Here is a 17,705-nt window from a genome sequence, read left to right as displayed (position 1 = left end):
TGGTGGTGGTGGTGGTGGGCGGGAAGTTATGGCGGAAATCAGTGAGTATCGGACATGGGTTCTTGTTACTATCTTGGTGATGGTGTGTTGGTGGGAGGGAGATGAGTGGAGGACTTGCCTCTAGAAGCTAAAAGTCTTATATGCATGGTAATTTTAAACATACAAATTATGAAGGAAAAGACTCAGACATTATTTCTTCAGATGAACTTTGCATATTCTTCACTCAGCATCTACGTAACATGATTTGAACATACTTAAAAATTATGATTCAGTGTACATATCATGAATTTTTTATAAGAATTCGTAATGTTTCGTTCGGTCAGATGAAATACGACAAAAAGTTATATATTGTACAATACGAACATAAATAAAAGCATAATTATCTAATGGAGGAATTGTTAGGTGAGTTATAATAGGAAGCACAGTGAGAGCTTTACACTGTGAGGCGCTCGTGGGCTCCTGCCTCAGTGCTGTGAGTGAAATGGCTGATTCCTGAGAGCACGGCCTTCCTTCGTCGTTAGTAGTTAATTGGTAGTGGCCTCAGTCTGCCGCGTTGCCCAAGGAGTCAGTGAGGTGTGCAGGCCTTAATGGATGGCTTAATTAACACAGGTAAAGATACAGGCAAGTCAGGTGATGTGTGGCCCCTCCTCACGTCACTCCCTCACTTGTGTTTCCCTCTTCATCTAACCTTCTGTAATATTTCCTTTCTCATCCAATACTCCTTGCCTCTTACTCTCTCCTCCCTCCATTTACCCCATGCCGCCTCTTCCTTTTCATTCTCTTTCTTCTTCTCCCTACTTTCTCTGCCTCTTCGTGTCTTTGGATTAGGTACTGCACACTTCCCTCGTCCTCACATTTCTCCTTTTTCCTTGTCTCCTCCAAACACTCACCTTTAGATTGCCCTTACTCCTCTTAAGGAAACACCCACTGTGTTGCTACTTTTGTCCTTGTCCTTTTCCTTCTCCCACTCCTTCTTCTTCTTCTCATTCTCCTTTTCCTTTTCCTTTTCCTTTTCCTTTTCCTTTTCCTTTTCCTCCTCCTCCTCCTCCTCCTCCTCCTCCTCCTCCTCCTCCTCCTCCTCCTCCTCCTCCTCCTCCTCCTCCTCAATTTCCTTTCCTTCATTCACCTCTTCATCTCTCACCTTCGTCCCAATTAAGAACCCTCAAATCATCTCTTGGAATCTTGTAAGAACGTAAACTGATTATCTCTCTCTCTCTCTCTCTCTCTCTCTCTCTCTCTCTCTCTCTCTCTCTCTCTCTCTCTCTCTCTCTCTCTCTCTCTCTCTCTCTCTCTCTCTCTCTCTCTCTCTCTCTCTCTCTCTCTCTCTCTCCTTCCTCAGGGGCGCGTCCTTACTTAGCCTAATGGAGCAAGTTTCTCTCATTTCCTTTCCTTGTGTTCTGCTTCCTCCATCCGCGCCAGATTACTTCACTCCCCCTCTGTCTCCCGTGTGTGTGTGTGTGTGTGTGTGTGTGTGTGTGTGTGTGTGTGTGTGTGTGTGTGTGTGTGTGTGTGTGTGTGTGTCTCATTTGTCTCTGTTCATCTCTGTCTCTTGAATATATTGTTCTTTTTTTCTGTAGCTTCGTTATCTTCAACCATATTTAGTTTTTAAACAAAGTTGAGAAAGTAAAAGTACCACTTATTATTGACTGATATTAACTTATATATTGAGATCTGTCTTCTACTTCTCATGATTTAAAATTCTTTAGTGTAGAAAAAAAATTATACGCAGATTTTTTAAAATTATTTTCCAGGTCTGGACCTAAAGAAAAATAAATAAATGAATATAATTTTTTATATGACAACAGAGATATAGTCTTTACTTTAAGAACACATTGTGCGTATGTTAAATATTCTTTTATCGTAGGAATGGTGCGTAGCTGATTATGTTAAACAAATAGAATAGTGATTATAATAGTAGGTAATAAAATTATCATTTAATATTATTATTATTATTATTATTATTATTATTATTATTATTATTATTATTATTATTATTATTATTATTATTATTATAGTGTTATTGCATACTTGTGATGACTTAGTTTTCTTTTTAAATGTAATAGTCTTATTTTTTCACACTTTTAAAAGACTTTTTATTTGTATGAGTTTCATTACTTCCCTCTTAGCTCTCTCTCTCTCTCTCTCTCTCTCTCTCTCTCTCTCTCTCTCTCTCTCTCTCTCTCTCTCTCTCTCTCTCTCTCTCTCTCTCTCTCTCTCTCTCTCTCTCTCTCTCTCTCTCTCTCGTATATCTTCTTGTTTGGCTGCTTTTCTTACATGTAGGACACACACACACACACACACACACACACACACACACACACACACACACACACACACACACACACACACACGAGCATTGTCTTTCAGTAGAACGTCGCCATAAATCGCAGCTAAGAATTAAATGCTGAATTAAGTTGGGAGTCAGGATGCAACTGCTCCTCAGGGACTAATATGACCCTCCCCCTCCTCTCTTTCTTTCTCGACTCCCTCTTCCCCTACCTCCCCCTCCCCTTCCCTCTGTCCATCCCACTTACCTCTGTCTGACTCCCTCCTTCCCTCCTTCTCTTTCTCTATCGCTTGCTCCTATCCTCACTTCTCGTACTTGCTTCTCTGCTCCCTTTTTTCTCCTTCTCATCTTTATCCTCTTATTCCACCTTATCTTTTTCTTCGTCCTCTATCTATCCATTCTTCGTCCTCCTCTTTCTTTTCTTCCTCTTATTTCTCTTCTTTGTCCTCCACCTCCTCCTCCTCCTCCTCCTCCTCCTCCTCCTCCTCCTCCTCCTCCTCCTCCTCCTCCTCCTCCTCCTCCTCCTCCTACCATTTGTGTTATCTTAGTAAGGATACACGTTTTCTTTTTACTACATTATTTCTTTCACTGCTGCTGCTGCTTCGTTCTTTTAGTGCTTCTTGATCTTGTTCTTGTTCTTCTCGTTCTTCTAAATAGTTGTTGTTGTTCTTATTCTTGTTTTTCTTCTTCTGCCAGAAGGCCTTGTTGTTGTTGTTGTTGTTGTTGTTGTTGTTGTTGTTGTTGTTGTTGTTGTTGTCATCCTCGTCCTCCTCCTCCTCCTCCTCCTCCTCCTCCTCCTCTTCTTCATCTGGTCTACTCCATATATTTATTACTGAAATTTCTCCTAAATAATTAATCTTTTATGAAATTCTACTTTCATTATTATTTCAAGTTTTAGCTGACCGTTACTTGTAGAGTCCTTGATCGTTAAGCTTCTCAGACCGTAGTTCTTCTGTTTCTCATCCACAATGACCTTTCCGTTCAACTGAATTCCGGTGTTCTGTTCCCTGAGACCTCACGGAAATATTCTTCACTCAATACCCGCCAGAATTCGTACTAAAGAAACATAATCCACACTTGTGAAGTTAGGTCGTTATCAGGTCATGTTAAGTCATCATGTTTTTGCATCAGATTGTTACGCAATTTCAACATTTCGGTCGCCATGTCAGGCAGTCATAAGGTCTTCACGTCAGGTCGTCATTTTAAGTTGTTATCAAAAGATCTTGATCAGGTCGTCACGTCAGGTTATCTCTTCAGCTCGACACTTTTTCACTGCAGGAAGCCACACCAGGTCTTTATATTAAGTCGTCACGTCAAGTTGTCGCTTCAGGTCATCACATTTTGTCGTTATAGTCTACACATCAGGTCGTCACCACAGATGGTCGCGTCAGCCGTCACCTCATCTCGTCATGCTTCCGTACGGTCCCGCCCTTCGTCTCATCTAAGTTTAAAATTAATCCCGCCGCTCGCGTCTCGCTGGGCTTCAACTTGCGTTTTGTTGACCGTGTTTGTAGTTTTAGTTCGGAACAAATGTAATTTATTTTCTTTCTCGTCGTGCTTCCTGGTTATACACCTGCTTTAATTTACGTGATTCCTAGTTACCTGTGACATTTTCCCGAGAATGTTCCTCTAATTAAATTGTCTAATATTTCTTCTGGTGTCTATCTGTTCGTTGTGCTTTTTTGGAAGGTTAAATCTCTTGTTATGAAGAGAATGCTGCTTAATCATATTTGCAATTTTGTTTGCGTAATTTTTCTTGTTTACGTTGATGCGCACACACACACACACACACACACACACACACACACACACACACACACACACACACACACACACACACACACACACACACACACACACACACACACACACACACACACACACACACACACACACACACACTGAAGCCATTAATCTCTCTCTCTCTCTCTCTCTCTCTCTCTCTCTCTCTCTCTCTCTCTCTCTCTCTCTCTCTCTCTCTCTCTCTCTCTCTCTCTCTCTCTCTCTCTCTCTCTCTCTCTCTCTCTCTCTCTCTCTCTCTCTCTCTCTGTATTTGCTTGTCACCATGAGCTGTATGAATATGCATCGATGGGAATGCAAATCACAACAATACCCACTCTCCCTCAGTACCTTTTTTCCCCCTCCCTCTTGTTCACATTGGGCAAAAAAGGTACATGTAAATAACAAGATTGGCAACCGGGAAAAAATACTTGCAGTTTCGGAAATCCTCGTCAGATAAAGTCAGCTGAGAGTTGCTGACGAAACTTTTTTTTTGTTTGTGTGTGTGTACATTTTTTGGGGCCGTTTTTTTTTCGTTGTGTGTGTGTGTGTTTGTGTTTTAGGGACTGTTTTTATTGTTGTTTTTGTTGTTGTTGTTGTTGTTGTTGTTGTTGTTGTTGTTGTTGTTTTTGTTGTTGTATTCCTGTGTTTATTATTTATTACTTTATCTGTCCTTTGAAAAAAAAAACACGTATATATTCCAGAAAATAATTGATACATCCTTTTTTTTTATTTTATTGGCGGCTTTTTGGTGTTCCAGCATCGGATTTCTTCCCCTCTTGTCTTTTTTTTTTCGTTTTTTTTTTTTTTTATTCGCTTCATTCTTTTTACCTTTTCTCTCTGTACGTGTGTTTGTTTCGTGCTCGTGTTTGCGATACTTGTTGCTCGGTGTTTCTGGGGCGCTGCATGTAGCTTTCCCCTGCACACACACACACACACACACACACACACACACACACACACACACACACACACACACACACACACACACACACACACACACACACACACACACGACGGGAACGAGAGAGAGAGAGAGAGAGAGAGAGAGAGAGAGAGAGAGTGTGTGTGTGTGTGTGTGTGTGTGTGTGTGGAGGGAGGGAGGGAGAAAATACACAGACAGATAAACTGAGATGACAAGAACTAGAGAGAGAGAGAGAGAGAGAGAGAGAGAGAGAGAGAGAGAGAGAGAGAGAGAGAGAGAGAGAGAGAGAGAATCCGAATATAAACGAACACCACAGAATCGTTCACTTCAAGAAAACAACAAAAAGTTTCATGTATTCCTTTATCCCTCTTCGCTTTTCTCTTTCATTATCACAAAACTGAAAGAGAGAGAAAGAAGAGAAAAAAAATTACAGTAATCACACACATGAACAATGACAATATCGTCCATTTTTCTTTTACTAATACGTGTAAACAAAGTCTTGAATCAATAAAGGGAACTTAAGAAATATCTTGGAGATGAGTTTGTTGATCCTTTTCCTCAGGCTGTGGTGCTAATCTCGGTTAAGTCCTCCAGTGGGGGTCGACGCTCCCTGGTGGGTCGTAAGGCGGAGGTGGAAGTAGAAGGGAGACGCAGGAGGAGGTGGAGGGGTGGAGCAGGAGAGGAGGACAGTTGGGAGGCAGGAGAAAGAAATACACCCTTGAAAAACACGTAATGTCAACATCGTAAAGTGTGTTTTTGTTGGTGTGTGTGTGGGAGGGCAGGGGATGGGAGGGTGTGTGTGTGTGTGTGTGTGTGCGGGAGGGCAGGGGATGGGATGGTGAGTGTGTGTGTGTGTGTGTGTGTGTGTGTGTGTGTGTGTGTGTGTGTGTGTGTGTGTGTGTGTGTGTGTGTGTGTGTATGGAGGGGGAGTGGGATTGGAGAAAAAAAGTTGCTGCACTTGCTTCTCGTGTTTCTCATGATATTGTTGGTGCTTAGAATTAACAATAGTAGCAGCAGTAATGATAGTAGTAGTAGTAGTAGCAGTAGAAGTAGTAGTAGTAGTAGTAGTAGTAGTAGTAGTAGTAGTAGTAGTAGTAGTCGTCGTAATATAGTAGTAGTAGCTGCTGTTGTTGTTGTTGTTGTTGTTGTTGTTGTTGTTGTTATTTGTAGTAGTAATAGCAGTAGTAGTAGTAGTAATAGTAGTAGTAGTACTAGTAGTGGTGGTGGTGATGGTGGTGGTGGTGGTGGTAGCAGCAGCAGCAATTTTGTATTCAGTCCAACACAGGACATAGAACTAGAACAATTAACAATTAGTACTACTTTTATATCAACAACATAACGTACAGGGTCGCTACCGCCACCATCAGCACCGCCACCTCCACCTCCACCACCATTAACAACAACAACAACAACAACAACAGTAATATAATCGAGCCACAGCTATATCACCATCGTTACACACACACACCCACACACATACACAAACTTGTTTGTGTTCATATTTACTGCCACATTTTATTTATTTGTTTACTTGTCTGTTTCTCTATATTTATATCTATCTAATCATCTCTCTATCTATGTACCTATTTATGTGTCTATCCGTTCATCTATATCTGTATCTGTCTGTCTGTATCTATCTAGCTTTGTAGCTATCTATCAATCTATTTATCAATCTGTTTATATATATATATATATATATATATATATATATATATATATATATATATATATATATATATATATATATATATATATATATATATAAATTTTTTTTTCATTTATTTATTTTTTCGTCTAGTTTTCCCTAGTCTGTCAGGGGTGAGACGGTGCCTCCTGATGAAGGACTTTTGGATTTGGCATTTGGGAACCGTTACCCCGAGTGGATGCCCTTCTTACCCTCAGACCGTAGCAAGGATTCGAACCCGTACGCCTGATGATGATGCGCGCGCGGTACAACTGTACCACGACACCTCCCATATATATATATATATATATATATATATATATATATATATATATATATATATATATATATATATATATATATATATATATATATATATGTGTGTGTGTGTGTGTGTGTGTGTCAGTATCTAAATATCTTTATCTACAATTATTTGTTTAATCTTTTATTTATTTTTTTTTATTTGCTGGAGTTATTTATTAATGTCTTCTGGTCTTCCAGCGGAGAGCTTTTGTGTCTGTGGAGGGGAAGAGGAGGGGAGGGGAAGAATGGAGAGAGAGGAAGAGAGATAACAAGAGAAGAGAAAAAGCCCTCTCGCCTCTGGGACTCTTTATCTTCTCCTCCCACTCATACCCCGATCACTCCTTTCTTCTCATTGTGTTTGTCTGTGTCTCTCTCTGCCTTGTCTTGTCTGCCTGCCTGTGTATGTCTGTGTTTTATTGCCTGTGTGTATGAGTCTAGATGTATTTCTCTCTCAGTTTTACTTACACACACACACACACACACACACACACACACACACACACACACACACACACACACACACACACACACACACACACACACACACACACACACACACACACACGATGACACAAAGAAAAAAATAAGTGAGCTACAGCTTAGAGGAGACAAAAAAAAAAGATAAATAAATAAAAATCCATATACTTGCTTAGTCTTTTTTTTCTTCCTTCACCACAACATTTTCTCACCACCTATTTGTTTTTTGTTTTTTTGTTTTTTACCCATAATCGTCTTTCACCATTTTTTTTCCCACTCTCACCATTTCTCTTCCACTCATTTTTCCTTTTCTTCCACTCATAACATCTTTCTCTCGCCCATTTCTCCTCCCTCGTTTTCCACTGACAGCATTCTCCTCTCACTTTTTTTTTATGTTCTTCCATTGATAACATTCTCATTTCCCCCATTTCTTTCCCTCTTCTTTTTCTTCTTCCACTGACAGCATCCTATTCTTACACATTTCTTCTCTTCCTCTTGCCCATTTCTTCTATTTTCCTGTTTTTTCCACCAATAGCATTCTCCTTTCACCCATTTCTCTTTTTCCTCCACACTTTCCCACGTTCCTCTCATCTATTTCTCTTCTTCCCAACCCATAGCATCCCCCTTTCTACAATGCTGCTGGCATCCATTTCTCCTCTTCCTCCACCTATAACATACCCTCCACCCATATCCACGCTCCTCCCACCTGTAACATCATTTCCTCCCCCTTACCACATTAAAGGTGAGGAGCAATTGAGAGGAACGATAGACTTATAAGCATATATATAAAACTTATCCTTTCTGGCTTGGCTTGAACTCGATAGCGAATAAATTGCCGTCGGTGCTTTGAAATTGGTAGTGGTTAAAACCTTATTCGTGTTTTACGGCGGCGTAGGACAGATAGGCGTCGGCGAGGAAATATTGAAGTATTCGGCAAAGTGGTGAGTGAGTCTACGTGCACATGTACAGCGAGGACTGGTTGTGCCTAAGTGGTGAGATCCTGGATAGAAAAATGTATTAGTGTATTGTTAGAGAGAGAGAGAGAGAGAGAGAGAGAGAGAGAGAGAGAGAGAGAGAGAGAGAGAGAGAGAGAGAGAGAGAGAGAGAGAGAGAGAGAGAGAGAGAGAGAGAGAGAGAGAGAGAGAGAGAGAGAGAGAGAGAGAGAGAGAGAGAGAGAGAGAGAGAGAGAGAGAGAGAGAGAGATTCAGATTGATATTATTTTATTTCACCTAAAACAGTGGTTATTCTTCACAAGTCCTGTAAAGTGATAGTGAGTAAAGGGATTACACGGTGTTATCAGAAACCAAAGCAATTATGTCATTGTTAAAATATTACAATAAAATTATCGCTAAAAATGAAATTCAGTATTATCCAAAAAAAAAAAAAAAGGCAACTTAAAATATTGGTGTATTATTGAAAATTAACCTAATAAGTATATTGAATAAAGTTAAAGCGGCTGCATCAGAGACACGAGGGGGCGACGATACCCAATCAGAAATCGGAATTAAAAATATACCAAGGCTGACCACCCTCCACCTTTCAACCCTATTACTGTATTTCATCTTTTCACCCCTTACTAGTGTTCATCCTTTTAAACTTTTCATTTCACCCCTCCTGTTTGTACCCCCACTCTTTATTCTTCTCTGTTCTATGAGGGGGCGGGCTGTTTCATATTGTAGCTACCATGACACCCATTCTTGTGGCGAGGGTTTTTGTGTTAGTCATGGGTGTGTACAAGCAAATTTGTTGTCTTGTAGTATTCGTTATGTCAAAAACAGACTGAAATTCCTTGCGCCACTCAAATTATGATATGTTTAACACCTCAAGGACACCGGTACATGCGCCCAGTTTGTTTTTCTGTTACTTTTGTACACCTTAGCTTTTGTGTTATTGGCGTTACATGATCATAATTTTCAGTACCACCTATCGTCCCTTTCGCTGCGATGTCTGGTAACGTTGGGGCATCGCTTTTGTTGTTAGATTTGTTGTCTCAAACTTGTATACAATAGTTTATCGTAGTGAGGACTAGTGATGGTATTGGTGTTGTTCGAGATGGTTGGTCAAGGATGGCACGGATACGTCGAGTGAACACTGGTGAATCCACGATCTTTTTTTAGTTATTTCATTAATTTATTTATCTTAGAGGGAATTACACTAAGTTAAAAATTGCCATTATCAGTATCACCATTTTTTAAAATTTGACACCACTGTTATTCCAGGCAGAAGGGAAAACACCAGTAACCACGGAGGTGTTTATGATACAAACTAAACAGAATGCTGTAACATGCAATGCCACCGTGACAAATTGTAGTGGAATATCACCCCACCCTGCATATTATCTTGTTGATCCTTTACACTCAGTATTACAGTACTGAGGTTAAGAGGATGAGCTCTGAAGTAATTCGTATTCACCGCAGCAACATTTAAATCATAATTCTTTGACTTTTCAAAAGTTTGTGTTCCTTCATGTTTTTTTTTTTTCAGTCTTGCAGAATATAAAGACAGTTTTACACCGATAAGATCGTGGTCACCAATTATCTGTGGAACAACAACATGTGGTAAGGTTTTGTGAGGGTTTCCAGCTGTTTCCTGGTGTTGGAAGTTTACTGATGTGGAGATAACTTTAGTAAATTTATCTATAATTTGAGTTTGTTTGTTTTTCTTTCTGTCTGCTCAGTATGTTATCGTTTTAAGGTAGAATATTATTAAAACCACAAAGAATAAAGAGAATTCTTTGAGACGTCTGTGAAGGAGGGAGACAGAGAGAGAGAGAGAGAGAGAGAGAGAGAGAGAGAGAGAGAGAGAGAGAGAGAGAGAGAGAGAGAGAGAGAGAGAGAGAGAGAGAGACGGACGGACCAGACATGCATGCATACATACATACATACATAAAGACAGACAGAGAGACAGACAGACAGCCAGACATTTAATATGAAAGAAAAAAAGAAAGTAAAAAGATGTAATAATGGCGGGAATATAAAGGAGAGAGGAGGAAAAAAGTGTCTGATATAGGGCAACAGAGAGAGAGAGAGAGAGAGAGAGAGAGAGAGAGAGAGAGAGAGAGAGAGAGAGAGAGAGAGAGAGAGAGAGAGAGAGACGTATCATATGGCTATTTGCTTCTATTCATGGCAGTAACTTGCTGGTCCAATTGAAAGTTAACGTTTCATTTAGCCCAAGCTTGCAATGCGATGGTATCTGTGGAGGCACATTGCCGAATATTAAATGTCTCGTTCTATTTCGGATTATTTTGGTCGCCATTTAAACGAAAACCCTCCTGATATTTGCTCCCTTTCTGTTCGTTGCTGATTTTACGCTATTCCATGAAAAAAAGAATGAAATAAAAGGCAAAATAACTCCCACTTATATTCCCTCCATATGGTAACTCAAGATAGACATGAAGACATTACTGCATTATTATTACATAGGAGTTTAAAAAAGCACTATTGACAGTGTTTCTGTTTTGCTATTTTTTTATCATTATTATTTTATTATTGATGGGGAAGGCAAACTCTCGCTTTCACTTTTCTTTTAATTCTTGCATTTCGACATTTCTGTTTACGTATTGTTCTTGTCAGTTATATTTTGTCCTGAAACACATTTATAATTGAAAAGGAAAATAAGGGTGAGCTGATGGCTGGGATGTGAGTCTGGCGCCTGGCAGGGAATGAACTGCGGCCTGGTAAAAGATGGAGACAGAAGGGGAAGTGAAAAATGTTGTAGGGGAGAGAAAATTAGAGTGGATGTTTAATGAGCAGGGCGGGAAGAAAAAAAAAAGTGCCCGTAGAAGGGAGAGGACAAGAGAGGAGTTAGAAGGGCAAAAAATGTCACGAGAGGTAATAGGAGGAAGCTGGAGGACAATAGAGGGAACATGAAAAGTACTGAAAAACCTCAGCAAGGAAGGAAATTACTGGAGGCGGCGACCAAATGAAATGGCTTACGGACCAAAATAGACATGTAAACCTATCGCGCGCACACACACACACACACACACACACACACACACACACACACAGAGAGAGAGAGAGAGAGAGAGAGAGAGAGATTCTTAAGGGGGGCAACTGCAGGGGAACCGAATGTAGATATTGATGTTCGATACTGTGCAAAAATCTGTACCGTTTTCAGATACCATGGAGAAGTGGGGGGGTGACAGGCTGGTAATTGGGCCTGGCACTGCTGAGGGAAGGACTGAAGGCGGAGGAGGAGGAGGAGGAGGAGGAGGAGGAGGAAGGGGAACAGGAATAGGAGGAAAACGAGGAGGACTAGTTCTACTCACACTTTTTTTTCTCTTTGGTAATTCTCTCTCTCTCTCTCTCTCTCTCTCACCTCTCCTCTCCTCTCCCTCTCTCCTAATACTCCATTCTACCTTGCACCAAGTAACCTCCGTTTGAGATTTTTTTTTCTTTCCCTCTCTCTCTCTCTCTCTCTCTCTCTCTCTCTCTCTCTCTCTCTCTCTCTCTCTCTCTCTCTCTCTCTCTCTCTCTCTCTCTCTCTCTCTCTCTCTCTCTCTCTCTCTCTCTCTCCTACTCTCATTCTCCCTTCCCATTTATAGGCAGGTATGGGAGAACACGAAAGGGAGAAGGAAGTGAAAAGGAGAATGTAAAGGTGGGGAATGAGGGAAAGGGAAAGAGAGAAGATGTGATGATGCTGGGAACTGGGAGAAATAAAGAGAAAAGTGAAAATTTGTTTTGGAGGCAAGGTAACTCGAGAGAGAGAGAGAGAGAGAGAGAGAGAGAGAGAGAGAGAGAGAGAGAGAGAGAGAGAGAGAGAGAGAGAGAGAGAGAGAGAGAGAGAGGCCAGAATGGAGGTATTGTATAATTTTGTCATATTTTATCGCCTCGTATTTTTATATAATGTTATACGTGTTTTTTTGTGACTCATAATATTTTACTATTCTTTTGAGTATTAATATTTGTTTTACCTGCAAGGCATTTCCTCTTTCATTTTATATTCTCTGTTTATTTTCTTTCTGGGCTTCTATTTACTTTTTCTCCTTTGTTGCTTCCATGTCGAGTGTGTTTGTATGAGTCAGTTATGCTATTTTGCGTCCCCTTCTTCCCTTCCTCCTTTGCTTCCCTCTTCCACTCCTTCCTTCACAATTTCTCTCTCTCTCTCTCTCTCTCTCTCTCTCTCTCTCTCTCTCTCTCTCTCTCTCTCTCTCTCTCTCTCTCTCTCTCTCTCTCTCTCTCTCTCTCTCTCTCTCTCTCTCTCTCTCTCAAAACTTTTATAATACTTAAACATCATTATATTTTAAATAATAAATTTGTTCTGTGTGCATGGAGAGAGAGAGAGAGAGAGAGAGAGAGAGAGAGAGAGAGAGAGAGAGAGAGAGAGAGAGAGAGAGAGAGAGAGAGAGAGAGAGAGAGAAAGGTCCCAGGTGTGTGTTTAGGCCTGTGGTGTACAGCTACAAAGAGAGAAACAGAGAGAGAGAGAGAGAGAGAGAGAGAGAGAGAGAGAGAGAGAGAGAGAGAGAGAGAGAGAGAGAGAGAGAGAGAGAGAGAGAGAGAGAGAGGTAGAAGTAGTGAGGCTGTATCGAACTGGCTTGAGCCGCGGCAGGAGCGCCATCTGTGAGGCGTCCAGCGTATGACACTCTCTTTGCACTCTGATGAAAGCCTGCACGCTGGGACATTACGCTTGGGGGCTTTTATTAAATGTTACCCACTCCGGTGAATATTGGCTAATATGAGTGATGGATGCTGATACCTTGCTTGGCTCCACTGCTGGGGACCGAAACGACTGAGTGAGTGTTCCGAAAATTCTTAGTTTGTTTCTCTGCTTCATAGATTCAGGTAGGATTGGATTTGTTTTCTAACTGGTGTGTGTTTGGTCTTGCGTCTTTGTGTTTGTTATGTGTGAGAAGCTTTTTTTTTATTTAGTGTTTTTTTTTTTTTTTTTTTTTTTTTGTATCTTTTGTCTTTAATGTTTTCGTTCTGCCTGTCCTCATCCTACATTTTTCTCTCATTCCTGTCTGTGATTCCTCTCTTGTTCTCCTTTGTTCCTTCTCTATCTCCACGTCAGTTGCCATCCTTCTTTTCAACGTTTGCCTCCTTTTCCTCGTAATCTATCTCCCTCCTCCTCCTCCTCCTCCTCCTCCTCCTCCTCCTCCTCCTCCTCCATATTCAGTCTGCTCCATCACGGTGATGTAATGTCCCTATTGCAAAGTCAATTTGATGTTATCTCCCCATATATCTCCTCCCATCATTACCTCTATCCCATTATCTCCATCACCATCTTTTCCATCCCATCTTCCCCTTCCCTCCTCCTACGTCCCGTAAAGACTATCCGCTCTCCTTCACCCTCTTCCTCTTCCCTCTTTGTTTTCATTATTTTGTGTTCGTCATCTTTTCCTCCTTCACCGCTTTTCGTGCGTGTATATTTCCTTCCTTCCTTCCTTCCTTCCTTCCTTCCTTCATTCATTCATTCATTCATTTCTTCCTTGCATTGTGTTATTTTTTTTTTCTTCCTCTTTCCTTCTCATTTATCCTTTTGCTTCATCTTCATCACTCTTCTTCCTGTGTCCATCATTCACCATCTTTCATGCATTTACGCGCTCCTCCTTAATGAACATCACCTCTTCTATCTACACACACACACACACACACACACACACACACACACACACACACACACACACACACACACACACACACACACACACACACACACACACACACACACACACACACACACACAGATACAGGAGGCACACATTTCCATTTATCCCTCTGTGTTTCCATTTCCCTTATGATCACTTAACACACACACACACACACACACACACACACTAGGTCCAGGCAGCAACTAAGTAACGTTCTCGTCACTCTCTGGTATCGAGAAGGGCTGTCTGTTGGAAATAATATATGTTATCGAAGTTTAATTAAGTCTTCATCTCGCTTGGTGATATTTCGTGATAGATTTTGATCCCCTCCCTCATCCCCGCGCCGATCCCGCTCCTGCGATGCGAGTAAGTGATGGAATCCTCGTTAATGCGAATTAATTAGGAATATGGATTGAGTCATGTTTTTAATATCTCATTTCCTGTCTGTCTGGTTGTCTGCTTTCTTGTATGTGTGTGCGTGCGTTCACCTGTTATGTCTGTCTCAGTGTCTGCTTCCATCTGTTTGTTTGCTTTTTCTTCTTTTTTTTCTCTTCTGTTTTTCTCTGTCTATTTGTTTGTGTATGTTTGTATGCTTGAATATATGTATGTTAGTGTGTCTTTATGTACGTATGCATCCATCTCTCTCTCTCTCTCTCTCTCTCTCTCTCTCTCTCTCTCTCTCTCTCTCTCTCTCTCTCTCTCTCTCTCTCTCTCTCTCTCTCTCTCTCTCTCTCTCTCTCTCCCTGATACAATTGAATTTAACCTGCAGAGAGAGAGAGAGAGAGAGAGAGAGAGAGAGAGAGAGAGAGAGAGAGAGAGAGAGAAATGAATGCAGAAGGGAAAACTTTATAAAAACTGTCTTAACGAAAAAAACGTAGTATTTGCGTAGTAATTGATGAAAAATGCAGGAAAATTAAGCAAAAAGTAGCAAAAAAGAAAAAAGAAATGAAAAAGAAACATTAGGAGAACATTAAGTAAGCAGTAATGTGGAGAAATAAGAAGAAAATAAGCAAATAATCCTCCCTAAGCACACACACACACACACACACACACACACGAGAGAGAGAGAGAGAGAGAGAGAGAGAGAGAGAGAGAGAGAGAGAGAGAGAGAGAGAGAGAGAGAGAGAGAGGGAAAATGAAAATGACCCTTTGGTGTATTTGGCGAATGAACGTTCTTCCAATTTTCTGGACAATTGACACATAAAACGAGAGAGAGAGAGAGAGAGAGAGAGAGAGAGAGAGAGAGAGAGAGAGAGAGAGAGAGAGAGAGAGAGAGATAACATTTGGGAGAGGCAAGATAGAGGAAAATAACGTGTGGATGGAAGAAAACCGCGTGCAAAGTGGCAGTTGGGGAGGGAAGGGGAGGGAAGGGAAGGGGAGAACGGGAGGGAGGAGGGGGATGGGGGATGACAGGTTAGGGGGAGAAGCAAGATAGTTTGGACCAGCTGTTGCCTCTCACGCTGTCTCCTCCTCCTCCTCCTCCTCCTCTTCCTCCTCCTCCTCCTCCTCCTCCTCCTCCTCCTCCTCCTCCTCCTCCTCCTCCTCCTCCTCCTCCTCCTCCTCCCTAAGCCCTTCCTATACCTCTTCTTCCCCTTCTGTGCTGTCATGTGCTTGTTTACTGTCACTTGTGCTGGTGGTGGTAGTAGTAGTAGTAATAGTAGTAGTAGTAGCGATAGTGATGGTGGTGGTGGTGCTAGTGATACTACTACTACTACTACTACTACTATTGCAACATCAACAACAACAATAACAACAACAACAACAACAACAACAACAACAACAACAACAACAACAACAACAACAACAACAACAACAACAACAACAACAACAACAACAACAACAACTACTACTACTACTACTACTACTACTACTACTACTACTACTACTACTACTACTACTACTACTACTACTACTACTACTACCACCACCACCACCACGACGTCTACCACTTAAAGGTCCTTGGGGTGCCCTTGCAAAATTAGCGAGCCTGTTTTCACGTGCATTTTAACTGGACGATAATGACGGTATTAACAGTAAAACATAATGGATAACGAGGACAAAATGATGGTGGCGGTGAGGAGGAGGAGGAATTATGGAGGGGGAAAGTGGATAGAAACATCGGAGGAAAGAGGTCATGCTAAAAGTAATGGGTGATTGGCATGATTTTTTTCTTTCTTTTTTTTTTTTTTTGGGGGGGGGTATTCAAATTTTTTTTTTTATATATATATATTTCTTGTGTCTTTTTTTTCGTGTGTTCTTGTTATTAATTTTCCTCTTTTTCTTGTTTTCTCGTTGTTTCTTTTTTTTTTTACTTATTTCTTTCATCTTTGTTTAATTCTCTCTCTCTCTCTCTCTCTCTCTCTCTCTCTCCTCTCTCTTCTCTCTCCTCTCTCTCTCTCTCTCTCTCTCTCTCTCTCTCTCTCTCTCTCTCTCTCTCTCTCTCTCTCTCTCTCTCTCTCTATGGTACTTTTCTTTTTCTTTCTTTTTTGTTTATCAGTACGTAGAGTTTTATTAAATTTCACATTCCGTTAGCTGCATTCTTAAACGTTTCAGCTTTTTATTTATTTTTTACTACTATTAACACACACACACACATCACACACACACACACTACATACACACACACACACACACACACACACACACACACACACACACACACAGCCCTGAATAGACTCAGTTAATAGAGTCAATGGCGAACCATAAGAGATTAAATATTGTCATGGATAAGGATGATAAATTACTTACGGGTGCACTCTGTATGGACGGCCACGTGTATGCCTATTAATATCTTGCTTCTTGTCTGTTCCTGTGCCCCTTTTTATGTCCGAACCTTGGAAGCTGTCGTCGAGATTAATTCACTAACACTGCTTCGTTTTTGAAGGTAGTCAAGGGCAGGGGATCTGATCTTTTGCATCGTGTGTTTTCATGTGAGCAGGTGTGTTAGGTGTTTGATACAAACTGTCGACCGTGCATGGTGACGCAGAGGGCGGTAACTTGATCAAAGTGGAAAACGCCGCAGGAGCAAGACAAAATAAATAAATCGTATTTTTTAAAGGCTTGTTTTCCCATGAACAATATGATTTTTGATATCCAGTTTACGAAAAAATGTATAATAACATGTATATAATGTTATGATAATGTATTAAAAATCTCCAGTGTCATTAAATAGAATAAGAAACAAACAAACAATCGAGGTAAAAAGAATACGAATATTCGCTCTTATGAGTAGTGGAGTTTCTCATAATATGTAATGTTACAATTGTTTGACAGCTTTGTACAACGACTACTGAAGTGAATTATAATTAAGTAAGTGTTGTTTTAGTCATCGAAGTACTGAGGAATTATTTGGTGCGTCATGTTCGAGTTTTTGGAAAGTTGTAGAATACGTAGTGTGTTTTATTATGCAGGTGATGAAAGTTGACTGTCATTTAATGTGTCGCAATTTGTAATATACTATTATGCAATTGATCTGTGAATAGACATGTTGCTCTTAATAAAATGCTAATTTATAGATGATATGTAAATTATTTTTTTAAGCCAACAACTCTTTTCTCAATAATCTTGCAGAGCACATGCCTACAAGGACGAAGCACAGCGTTAACCCACTGTTGGCCACTTAAGAAGAGTAAAACTATGTACTGTGTCTGAAGGGATG

The 17,705-nt window shown here is 40.6% G+C and overlaps 1 protein-coding gene across 8 annotated transcripts in view; it reads left to right on the top strand.

Moving 5' to 3' along the window:
* The window catches only part of LOC135112940 (uncharacterized), a 262,579-nt gene that overhangs the window by 169,418 nt on the left and 75,456 nt on the right, over window positions 1-17,705 (top strand). For 3 of the 8 annotated variants that reach the window (XR_010274625.1, XR_010274626.1, XR_010274627.1), the window contains one exon: window positions 17,618-17,705. This exon is cut by the window's right edge and continues 43 nt beyond it. The exons of the other annotated variants lie outside the window; for them this stretch is intronic. The gene's annotated coding sequence lies outside the window, so the exon portion shown is untranslated. The remainder of the gene's footprint in view (window positions 1-17,617) is intronic. 8 annotated transcript variants of the gene reach the window in all.

Source organism: Scylla paramamosain, chromosome 24, assembly GCF_035594125.1.
Source record: "Scylla paramamosain isolate STU-SP2022 chromosome 24, ASM3559412v1, whole genome shotgun sequence".
NCBI lineage: Eukaryota > Metazoa > Arthropoda > Malacostraca > Decapoda > Portunidae > Scylla > Scylla paramamosain.
The sequence above is the reverse complement of the archived record's forward strand: the minus strand, read 5'-3'. Positions and strand labels throughout refer to the sequence as shown.